A 10,308-nucleotide genomic window follows, 5' to 3' on the forward strand; every position below is an offset into this window, starting at 1 on the left:
TTTTGCAATGATGGTATGGTAATCATGGTATGGTTAGGATTTGACAATCAAGATATGGTTATGGTTTTCAGTGATGGTATGGCAATCATGTGATAGTTATGGTTTGGCAATCAGATTTTGGTTCTGGTTATGGTTATGCCGTTGTGCCTATGGTTTGGGAGTCGACGTTTTGGTTATTCTTTTGAGAACTTTTCATGATCAAGCTTTTGATTTTGTGGATTTGTTCTTTTTACAGTTTTGCTAATCTGTAAACACCCGCTCTTTAGCGTCACCTTGTAGGTGGAGTTTGGTTGCTTGTGCACTCTTCCTTTGGGTAGAGAGGGCTGTTTTCTGTTGCTGTAGTACATGCAGCATCAGGTCCCAGCCCTCTCTGCAAAAAAGTAAATACAGGTTTGGTCGTCGGAACAGACTGCGGTATATGCGCTGGTATAGGCCTCGAAAGAACCGTCGGTATTACATACAATTTCCGGTGTTGATAACTGTGTTCATACAAGCGTATATTACTGCGTGTATTTCGATGGTTATAAGTACGTATATTTTGACAGCTTTTACCGATGTTTATACCGACGCTACGATACCGGCGTTTATTTAATGCTTATTCTAGCGTATTTTACTTATAAAAGAAAGCTTGTCTCGTCGGTATCTACGCCGATTTTTGTGCGACGTGTTGTAGTGGAAGCCCATTGTTGCACATTGCTCTTTTGCAGATGGCCCCCCCTTTGGATCCCTATTTTCCCTTCTTTGGATCCCTACTATGGCCGGTCTGTCAGCTTAACCAATATTCTAGCTTTTTCTCCCCTGGTACTTCCCCATATTAAATGATCAGTTTAACATGAGAAAATCATTTAGGATAATTATATATTAGTTATTATGACACGCCTCATAGAGGACGCTGGAGTCGACTGGGGCATAAGCAAACACTTGATTGTTTCGATGCCTTTGTGGTGAGCTTGGCCACAAAGGATTGACTAATTGCAGGCAAAGGATTCACTTACTAGAACATGACTTGCTAGCTAAAGGGAAGTGTTTTACATAGGATACTTATGTAGGTTTGAGTTGGTTGACAAAGTTGGGGTATTGGCTATGCCAACTTGTAGTTCTTGAGTGTGAATGTCTCCAAAAGGCGCCCATGTCAACTAGAGATGAGTCATGAGGGCAACTTATCTATTGATTATGAATAGGTTACAAGAGTAAGGCCGGGCTCAGACGAAGCTCACGGGTAAATCAATACCTTTGTTTCCTATGTTTATATAGGGTGACACCATTGTGACATAGTTTAATACTGCAAACGACGCACAACCAACAATAGACAGCTTAGCGGCATTGTGAGTGGTAGGAATAAAATTGTGCAGGGCTCAAGATGCACAATCCTCCTTTTGCCCTGCAAATAGGCCCGATGGTAGAGTTCTTAGAGTGTGCGATGGTGGATGCACACACCTACCTCTAACTTTGGTCTTGTTTACATACTGAGTGAAATGGCACTTTTTTGTGAGGTTCAGTGGCTTTGAATGGTTCGTGATGGCCCTCGATAATGGTGGTCATGCCTAGTAAAATGTAAACCAGCTTCAATATTGAGAAAAACGCCTTTTAGGTGTTTAATACCATCTCGAACTTATTAGGGAATACCATCTGGGGGCTCAAAAGGTGGCATAAATGCCATTTCTTCACATCAAGGCTTCAAAATGCTGCCACCATTTTAAAACCCAAGAGTGCGCCTCATTTTTTTCCGCTATCGGGGTTTAGTGCGCCTTGCTTTTTGCATGGCCGTGTTTAGTGCACCTCGAGATGCCGTCCCTCAACCCGGACCGTCAATCCCATTACTCCACCTCGCATTTAATATGGATGTTACTTAGTGCCAAGGAAAGTCCGGACTTTTGGGAAAGATCCTTATGGAAGTTAAATACAAATGAGCGACAACACACACACCCGACCCCCGTAGGTGGAGGCAACCCTAACTCTTAAGGTGAGTGAGTAGAACTTTGAAATTACAACACACACCCGACCCCCGTAGGTGGAGGCAACCCCGACTCTTAAGGTGAGTCATCCCAACCGGGTTAGAGTGGCCAATTGTGACGCCCCAGAATCTGGGCGCGTCGGGGAGGGGACCTTTGGGGCCCGGCTCGGACGGGACCGGCTCGGGTCGGGGTGTTTCTTCAAGGGGTCCTGGCGCGGACGGCACCGGCTCAGGAGGGCCCGGCTCGGACGGGACCGGCTCGGGTCGGGGTGTTTCTTCAAGGGGTCCTGGCGCGGACGGCACCGGCTCAGGAGGGCCCGGCTCGGACGGGACCGGCTCGGGTCGGGGTGTTTCTTCAAGGGGTCCTGGCGCGGATGGCACCGGCTCAGGAGGGCCCGGCTCGGACGGGACCGGCTCGGGTCGAGGTGTTGCTTCAAGGGGTCTTGGCGCGGACGGCACCGGCTCAGGAGGGCCCGGCTTGGACGGGACCGGCTCGGGCGTGGTTGCGTTCCATGGGTCGACGGCCGTTTGTGTTTCGCGGGTCTTGCGTTCCGGGTCCCTAGCCCCACGTAGCCTCAGGCTCCGCCGCACCGCCGGCGGGTCATAGCGTGCCCCGGGGAACCTTGCGTGGAGTCCTCACGGTGCGCGAGTGCGTGGAGTGAGGCTACAGTGTCAAGTGTGACGCCCCAGAATCTGGGCGCGTCGGGGAGGGGACCTTTGGGGCCCGGCTCGGACGGGACCGGCTCGGGTCGGGGTGTTTCTTCAAGGGGTCCTGGTGCGGACGGCACCGGCTCAGGAGGGCCCGGCTCGGACGGGACCGACTCGGGTCGGGGTGTTTCTTCAAGGGGTCCTGGCGCGGACGGCACCGGCTCAGGAGGGCCCGGCTCGGACGGGACCGGCTCGAGTCGAGGTGTTGCTTCAAGGGGTCCTGGCGCGGACGGCACCGGCTCAGGAGGGCCCGGCTCGGACGGGACCGGCTCGGGCGTGGTTGCGTTCCATGGGTCGACGGCCGTTTGCGTTTCGTGGGTCTTGCGTTCCGGGTCCCTAGCCCCACGTAGCCTCAGGCTCCGCCGCACCGCCTGCGGGTCATAGCGTGCCCCGGGGAACCTTGCGTGGAGTCCTCACGGTGCGCGAGTGCGTGGAGTGAGGCTACAGTGTCTAGGTGGGGGGTCCCCTCCCGTGGCCGTTCTCGGGAGGCTCATACCCCTTATATACACCCCCGTTTGAAGAGAGTTCGACGACCGCGTCGAACGCGGGAAAAGAGTGCTCGGCTATGCATGAGGCCGTGGGGACAAAGGGGTGCATATAAGTGCAAGTGATCAAAACTGTTCCCAAAATGCAAGTAAGTAGGCATGCTTTGTTTTTGTCATTTTTGAAAATGAGTGAGTGTGTGTATTTTTGGGGTTTTTGGCAGAAGGCTGAAAATGTATGCTTTGAACACCCAAGTAGAATTCCCCGTACTTGAGCGTTCCCCGAATAGGTAACCCAGTGTGCGCGGAGCCACCTGCTGCGTTGGCCCGCGCGGAGGCTTCTTGAAAGCCGAATCTGAAAGAGCGTTCCGTCGCAATGTAGCACTTGCGAGTTGGTCCCTGTTTGGACGTCATTTGGAGGGCATAGCTCGGGGCCCTGTGGTCTCTTTGTAGACTTGAATGGGTCTTCAGCTCAGCATGGGCCACAAAAGTGGCCGGGTTCGTCGCGTTTTTGGTGGTTCTCTGTTTTTGTCATAAAGAGCCCTGTCTGGCTCGCATCTGCCTTTTCTTCATGTGGAGAGTCCTGTCTGGCTCACATCTTTGCTTTTTGTGTTTGGGGGTGCCCGCCGGCTCGGATCGGGGCCGACGCGGGTCATGGGGGATGGCCCACGGGTTGGGCGCGTCCTGGAGAGCCCTGTCTGGCTCGCATCTTTCCTTTTTATCATGGAGGTGCCCGGCTCGGATCGCGGTCGGTGCGGGTCACGGGTGACGGCCCGGTGTTCAGGGAACGCGTCACGGGGACGGAGGGCGTGTGGTTGTTTTCGTGAGCTCTCTTCACCAAGATTTTGACGACCCGGGCCATTGCGGTTGGAGTCGTCGTGAGGATTGTGCGAGTCGGGCACGTCGGTCTTCGGCTCTTTCCCAGGAGCTCGTTTTTGGAGCTCTGATACCAAGTGGGACGCCCCAGAATGTGGGCGCGTCGGGGAGGGACCGTTTTCCTTTGCTCTGATACCAAGTGTGACGCCCCAAAATTTGGGTGCGTCGGGGAGGGGACCTTTGGGGCCCGGCTCGGATGGGATCGGCTCGGGTCGGGGTGTTTCTTCAAGGGGTCCTGGCGCGGAGGGCACCGGCTCAGGAGGGCCCGGCTCGGGCGTGGTTGCGTTCCATGGGTCGACGGCCGTTTGTGTTTCGCGGGTCTTGCGTTCCGGGTCCCTAGCCCCACGTAGCCTCAGGCTCCGCCGCACCGCCGACGGGTCATAGCGTGTCCCGGGGAACCTTGCGTGGAGTCCTCACGGTGCGCGAGTGCGTGGAGTGAGGCTACAGTGTCTAGGTGGGGGGTCCCCTCCCGTGGCCGTTCTCGAGAGGCTCATACCCCTTATACCAATCCATCACTTGGACTAGGGAGCAGCCCATAAGGGCTTACATGCCATTCGAGCTGTCACGAGGGTTCGTACCCAAGATCTTTACTTCAACGGGCTCCAGCTCTACCAACTGAGCTAGCTCTCGTTTACTGGCGACATTCTCTCTTTCTTGCACACACAACAGCAGCGCATCTCTCCCTCTCTCTCTCTCTCTCTCTCTCTCTCTCTCTCAACACATGTGCTCGCAGCTCTGTTGCACACAGGCGAGGTTCTCTCTTTCTTGCACACACAACAGCAGCGCATCTCTCTCTCTCTCTCTCTCAACACAGTGCGCGCGCACGCGTCAGCCCGCGCATACACATAATGGCCAATTTTCTGACGATTTACATAACCCTTAATCTTTGTTTACTCTGCACTTACCCATCCATAATCAATGCCGCAAGGACAGTGGACAGCTTAGTCGCCTGCCTCCAACGCAACAAAGTCCTCAACTACACGACACCGAGCTCATCGACCTCCTTCAACGCAGTCTTAGATTTCTCGATGCAAAATTTGAGGTTCAAAGAGGCAGGAGTGTCGAAGCCAGGTGCGATAATCCTACCTTCAACAACAAAAGAGGTGCAGAGCACGTGGGCTTGTGTGCGCGATGGCGGTTGGGCCTTGCGTGTGCGCAGTGGAGGACATAGCTACGAGGGCCTCTCCTCAACTGCTTCCACCCCCTTTGTCATCATTGACCTCATGAATATGCATGCAATCACTGTAAATGTGGCAAAGAAGTTTGTGTGGGTTGAATCCGGCGTCAGACTTGGCGAGCTTTATTATGCAATCGCATCTGCATCCTCTAATTTGCTCGGGCTTTCCGCTGGGACATGTGCTACCATCGGCATTGGTGGACATGTTATGGGCGGAGGCTATGGCCTGCTGTCCTGAAAGTATGGAGTTGCTGCTGATAACTTGCTAGAGGCACAGGTTAGTGTTCATTTTGTAAAACATTGTTGTCTTTTACAACTGAAATTTGAAAGATGCCATGGACAAGCTGGTACAGGCATGAAATTGCAAGCAGTTTACCAAAAATAAATATTTCTCTAGGTATGCTTAGCCCTAATTTGATGACCAAAATAAGCAACGGGAAAGAAAGAGCTAATCAAGATAAATTCTCTGGTGGCATGATTCAGGTGATTACTGCCAATGGAAGTCTTATCAAGAAGGTGTCAACGACAGACCCTGATCTCTTTTGGGCGCTACGAGGCGGCGGTGGGGGTGCGTGGGGTATTGTAGTGGCGTGGAAGCTGAAGCTTGTTAGTGTTCCAAGCACGGTCACCTTCTTCAATTTGCAGAGGACTGGCAAACAAGCCATCACAGACCTTGTATTCAAGTGGCAAAGTGTTGCGCCTGCGGCAGACCCTGAGCTTTTCATTGGCATCGGCAGGCATCTCTTCAGGAGGTGTGGCTGATATGGGTGCTATATTTTTTGGTCAATATTGGGGCACGACTAACCAAACAGTGGCTCTCTTCAGCTCAATATATCCTGAGCTTGGCTTGACAGCATCGGATTGCAAACAGGGTTATTGGATAGAGGTGACTCTCTCTCTCTCTCTCTCTCTCTCTCTCTCTCTCTCTCTCATGATTTATGTGGTTTTAGGATGAGTTGGATGCAAGGGAAGGCTATATGGACAGTTGTGGCTAGATTCGGAGCTTGCCTAGAATAAAACTGCTAAAATTTGACAAGGTTTAGTGTAAAAACAGGAGAGTTTTGATAATCTTTTTTTCTCTCTGGGTAATAGGAAAAAGGATTTTGGTGAACCTTGTCTGACACTTGTCTACCCTTGGTGGATATTGAAAAGGCCGGAAATTCTTAACCATGTGAGTGTATAACTGGCTGTGTATGCCAAATGTGCATCATATGCGAGGGTAGGTTCCCTCGTTACGTACCCTCGCTCACTCGTCAAAAGAAGCGTGCCTTCGTATGTTCACAGAGCAGAAGTTTCATGCATATGTCAATCCTCCCTGTTATAAGTGAAGATGTTGCATATGTCAATCCTCCCTATTATAAGTGAAGTTGTTTTCAACATCGCACTCCAAATGCACTCAAACATTTGGATACAATTGCTTCCAATGCACTCAAACATGCTTCTGAAAGGTGGATTTTGTTGGCGGGCGGTGGCAACCATAGCGGGGTTGGCAGAACCAGCGGCATTGCTAAACAGGCAGCAAGCAAGCAGGGGCTATTTCAAAGCCAAGTCGGACTACGTGTCAAAGGCATTAACAAAGCAAGCATTGGCAGGGGCATATGTCATAATGATGAACAACACGAGGGGGTGGATGATGTTTGAGCCATACGGTGGTGTGATGTCGAAGATCAGGCCGGATGAGATTGCGTTTCCGCATAGGGGAGGCAATCTTTTTATGATCCAGTACCAGGCAACGTGGGCTGATGATACAGAATCTCCTGACAATGAGCTAATTGCCTGGCTGCGCGGGCTTTACAACTACATGGCGCCCTTGGTCACATACACTCCATCGCGATCAACGTATGTGAATTACATAGATGTGGACATGGGTGACAGTGTGAGTGCTGGGAAAAGCTACTTTGGCTCCAACTTTGCAAAGCTAGTGAAGATCAAGGCCAGATTTGATCCTTCTAACATCTTCAACCAACCTCAAAGTGTGCCTGTTTCCATGTAACCATTCCTTTGAGACCAGGATAGCTTCAACTCATTCATTGGGCTTTTGATGTGGAGATATGGGTTTGTAGGTGCACACACACCTCGGGGGGATCACTATGTATAAATTATGTATCAGATGCGTTCAAGGACTATTTCTAAAGCTTCTTATTTGTGAAATTTGGACAAATAAAATACAACCTTTTCTCATTCAATATGTAAATTTTTTTCCCAATTTCATTTTACTATACCCTTTTGTATGTAAAAATGTGAGAAAAATAAAATAAAATAACCCCTTCCACTGCACTCACGTGATAGCCACATAATTTTTAAGTGACCGCCCCAAGACACGCACTTGCGAGATCTCAAGCTTTCTTCTAAACTTTGTCGTCTCAAATTTACCAAATCAAAACATTTGCAAACGAATTATTATTATGTGTGTGAGTAGGTGTGCATGCTCTTGCATTAAGATCTCAAATATGACAAAAATAAATAAAAAGAATTAAGTCGTCACCACGATTGTCAATGTGCAAGCATGTCCATTTTGCGTGTGCAAGCACTAAAACTTCTTCCCACACCGCCCATGCGCTTGCCCATCACAACAAGCCGTCCTTGCACGAAGGGCCTAACCACAATGCAGTAGCCCCTAAACTCTAAGATCAATGCCTGCTCCCCACACCATGCCAACAGCCCTCCACATCCACCTCCCTGAGGCGCGAACTCCACACCCCTGCCAGAGATACATCAGAGTTCCCCGCATCTTTGCGAGCGGCCCCCTTCGAGCCTCATTTCCAAAAATATAGATGTGCGGACGTCGAGACTGAGAAGAAGGAGCTCTCCATTCAAGGCCCCCTCCCGTGGGGACACCCCTATAACTAGGGTCTTTCCCCGCCCCACCCCCATTCTCAGACAGAGGAGCTTGCGAACCCTATTAGCTTACAACATGAATTGCTAGCATAAGTCACTCAATTCTTATGTTCGTTCCACTTGTTTGAATTATAGTTTTGAAAAATACAACCTCGTTGAAAAAAGTTCTAGTCTAGACTGGCTCGCTGCAGCTCGCACCCGCCCCCTCTCCCTCCCTGCGCCATCGCCCTCCCTCACACCCTCGCGCTGCTCTCCCGCTTGTCCACCTCGCGCTGTCCCCTGCCCCTCGCACTACCCCTGCTGCTGCCCGCTGCCCAGCTCAGCCAGCTCCCCCTGCCCCCCACACCCCTGCTCTGTTGCCCGTTGCCCAGCCAGCCCGAAGCCGTTCCCACAGTCAACCACGCTAGCCCGCCCCCTCCCACTGTCCGCCCCCCTCGCCTGCTTTTTACCGTTAGCCTTCTCCCTCTACATTCTTGCTTCTCCCTCTCCATTCTTGCTTGACGAGCGTCGCCAGCACCATTGACGTGCTCGGTCCAACAGGTCTTTCCCCGCTTTTTCGTCGACGATCCTCCACCTTTTCTTTACCAGTAGCAGACACAGATGGCGGCTCATGCTCCACCGCAGAGGGACTCCAATGAAGCCCCCTCGCCCGACCCCGCTGAGCCCACCATTCGACTTGCTCTCTCACCGACAGAGTCAGCGAGCCTAGCCGCTGAGGTAGAGCGATTGCAGGCGACTTCGGTCATCTGCAAAATTCTCGGCACCCGACCTTGCAGAGGCGAGCTACGAGACCTTCTCCAAGCCTGCCTTCTCGTAGACGTGGACAAGATCTTGGATGTCCAGATTCTCAAACGAGGGTACTATGAGATCGAGTTCGAGACCTCTGAGATGGCTTCCAAGGTCATAGCTATGAGTCCACTGGCCATCCGAGCATCACGTGCCCACTTTCGACAGTGGCGACATGGTTTTGATCCGACTTCGGATGTGCTAGTAGAGGAGGCAGACATCCCCATCTCAGTCTGCTTTTCGGGTTTACGGAGGGAGTACCTACCACTTCTTTCCAGGATTGACTCCGCCATCGGGACTGTCCTGGAGACACCTTGTACGGAAGCATCAGTAGCTTCCAAGGCGGCTGGCATCCCCTCAGTTCGAGTTTTGGTCAGAGATACCGACACGCTCCCGAAGGTCATCCTTCTGCCTCGGGTGAGTGGGGGTTGGTTTAGACAGAGTGTGGAGTACTCGGGCCTCTCGAACTAGTGCTTTATTTGCCGACAGATGGGCCACCTAGCGTAGGCCTGTCCACGGAGGAGGCCACGACCTGTACCTCAGCCTCAGCCCCAACCTGCCAAGGCTGTGGGCCGCAGCCACAGTCAGCGGCACAACACACAGATTCAGAGCCACCCTCCGAGCCTGGGGCTCCAGCGGAGGAGGGGTGGCAGCAGGCCCGTGGCCGTCGACGCCAGGGGCCACATCGACAGCATAGCACTCAGAGTGGCCCTCAGGTGCCTACTCAGTAGCAGTGGGTTCCCACGGGGAACCGCTTTGGTCCTCTTGAGCAGGAGGAGTCCCCTACGCGAGCCTCCACCTCCGCTTCACCCTCGACAGCTGCTCCCCCTTCAGAGTTCCCCTCCTCCTCCTCATCTTGCCCCCCGCCCTCTGCTCCCGTCGCCTCTCCACCTCGCCCCTCTACCTTTGTCGCCCCACCCCCCTCCTCCTCTCCTCCGCTCCCCCCAGCTCCTTCTCTCCCCCCTCCTGCTCCAGTTCCACAGTCGACTCAGGAGACTGGTCCCTCGCCGGCGGCTAGGAGATCTCTTGGCAGCGCCTTTGCCACGAGTCGCCTAACGAGAGAGGGTCATCCCTTCTTGCAGCCCCCTCTGCAGATTTAGACATCCTCCCTTGCAGCTATCCCTCGTGGTCTGACGAGCATTGACCTCCGACACAGCTGGGACTTCTTCGACTACGGGTTCACTCGCTTTCTCGGCGATTTCGCAGCAGACCACGAGGCAGCCTGCTTCAGGGTCCATGCTTTGTTCCTCGCCGCTAGGGGGACAGAAGCCTTGGACTCAGCAGTTGGTTTCTCCTTCCCCCTCTGTGGTAGGGCTGAGGTAGAGTGGTCCCTCGACTCAGTGTTGGGATGGTTGCATACACAGGTTCTCGAGTTCTCTCATCACATGGGAGAACTTGGAGTTACAGATTTGTTGCAGACTTTGTGGCCATTGGCCAAGTTTGCGGTGACACCCCCAGACTCAGCAGGATGTAGGCACATTGTGGTG

The 10,308-nt window shown here is 52.8% G+C and overlaps 1 pseudogene across 1 annotated transcript; it reads left to right on the forward strand.

Moving 5' to 3' along the window:
• The first annotated feature begins 4,724 nt into the window (after positions 1-4,724).
• Positions 4,725-7,348, forward strand: LOC147447213 (berberine bridge enzyme-like D-1; annotated as a pseudogene). The gene is made up of 3 exons (XR_015189602.1): positions 4,725-5,474; positions 5,681-6,079; positions 6,659-7,348. The product of XR_015189602.1 is annotated as a berberine bridge enzyme-like D-1 (transcript).
• Positions 7,349-10,308: the final 2,960 nt, after the last annotated feature.

Source organism: Adiantum capillus-veneris, chromosome 11, assembly GCF_014529385.1.
Source record: "Adiantum capillus-veneris isolate H3 chromosome 11, ASM1452938v2, whole genome shotgun sequence".
Lineage (NCBI taxonomy): Eukaryota > Viridiplantae > Streptophyta > Polypodiopsida > Polypodiales > Pteridaceae > Adiantum > Adiantum capillus-veneris.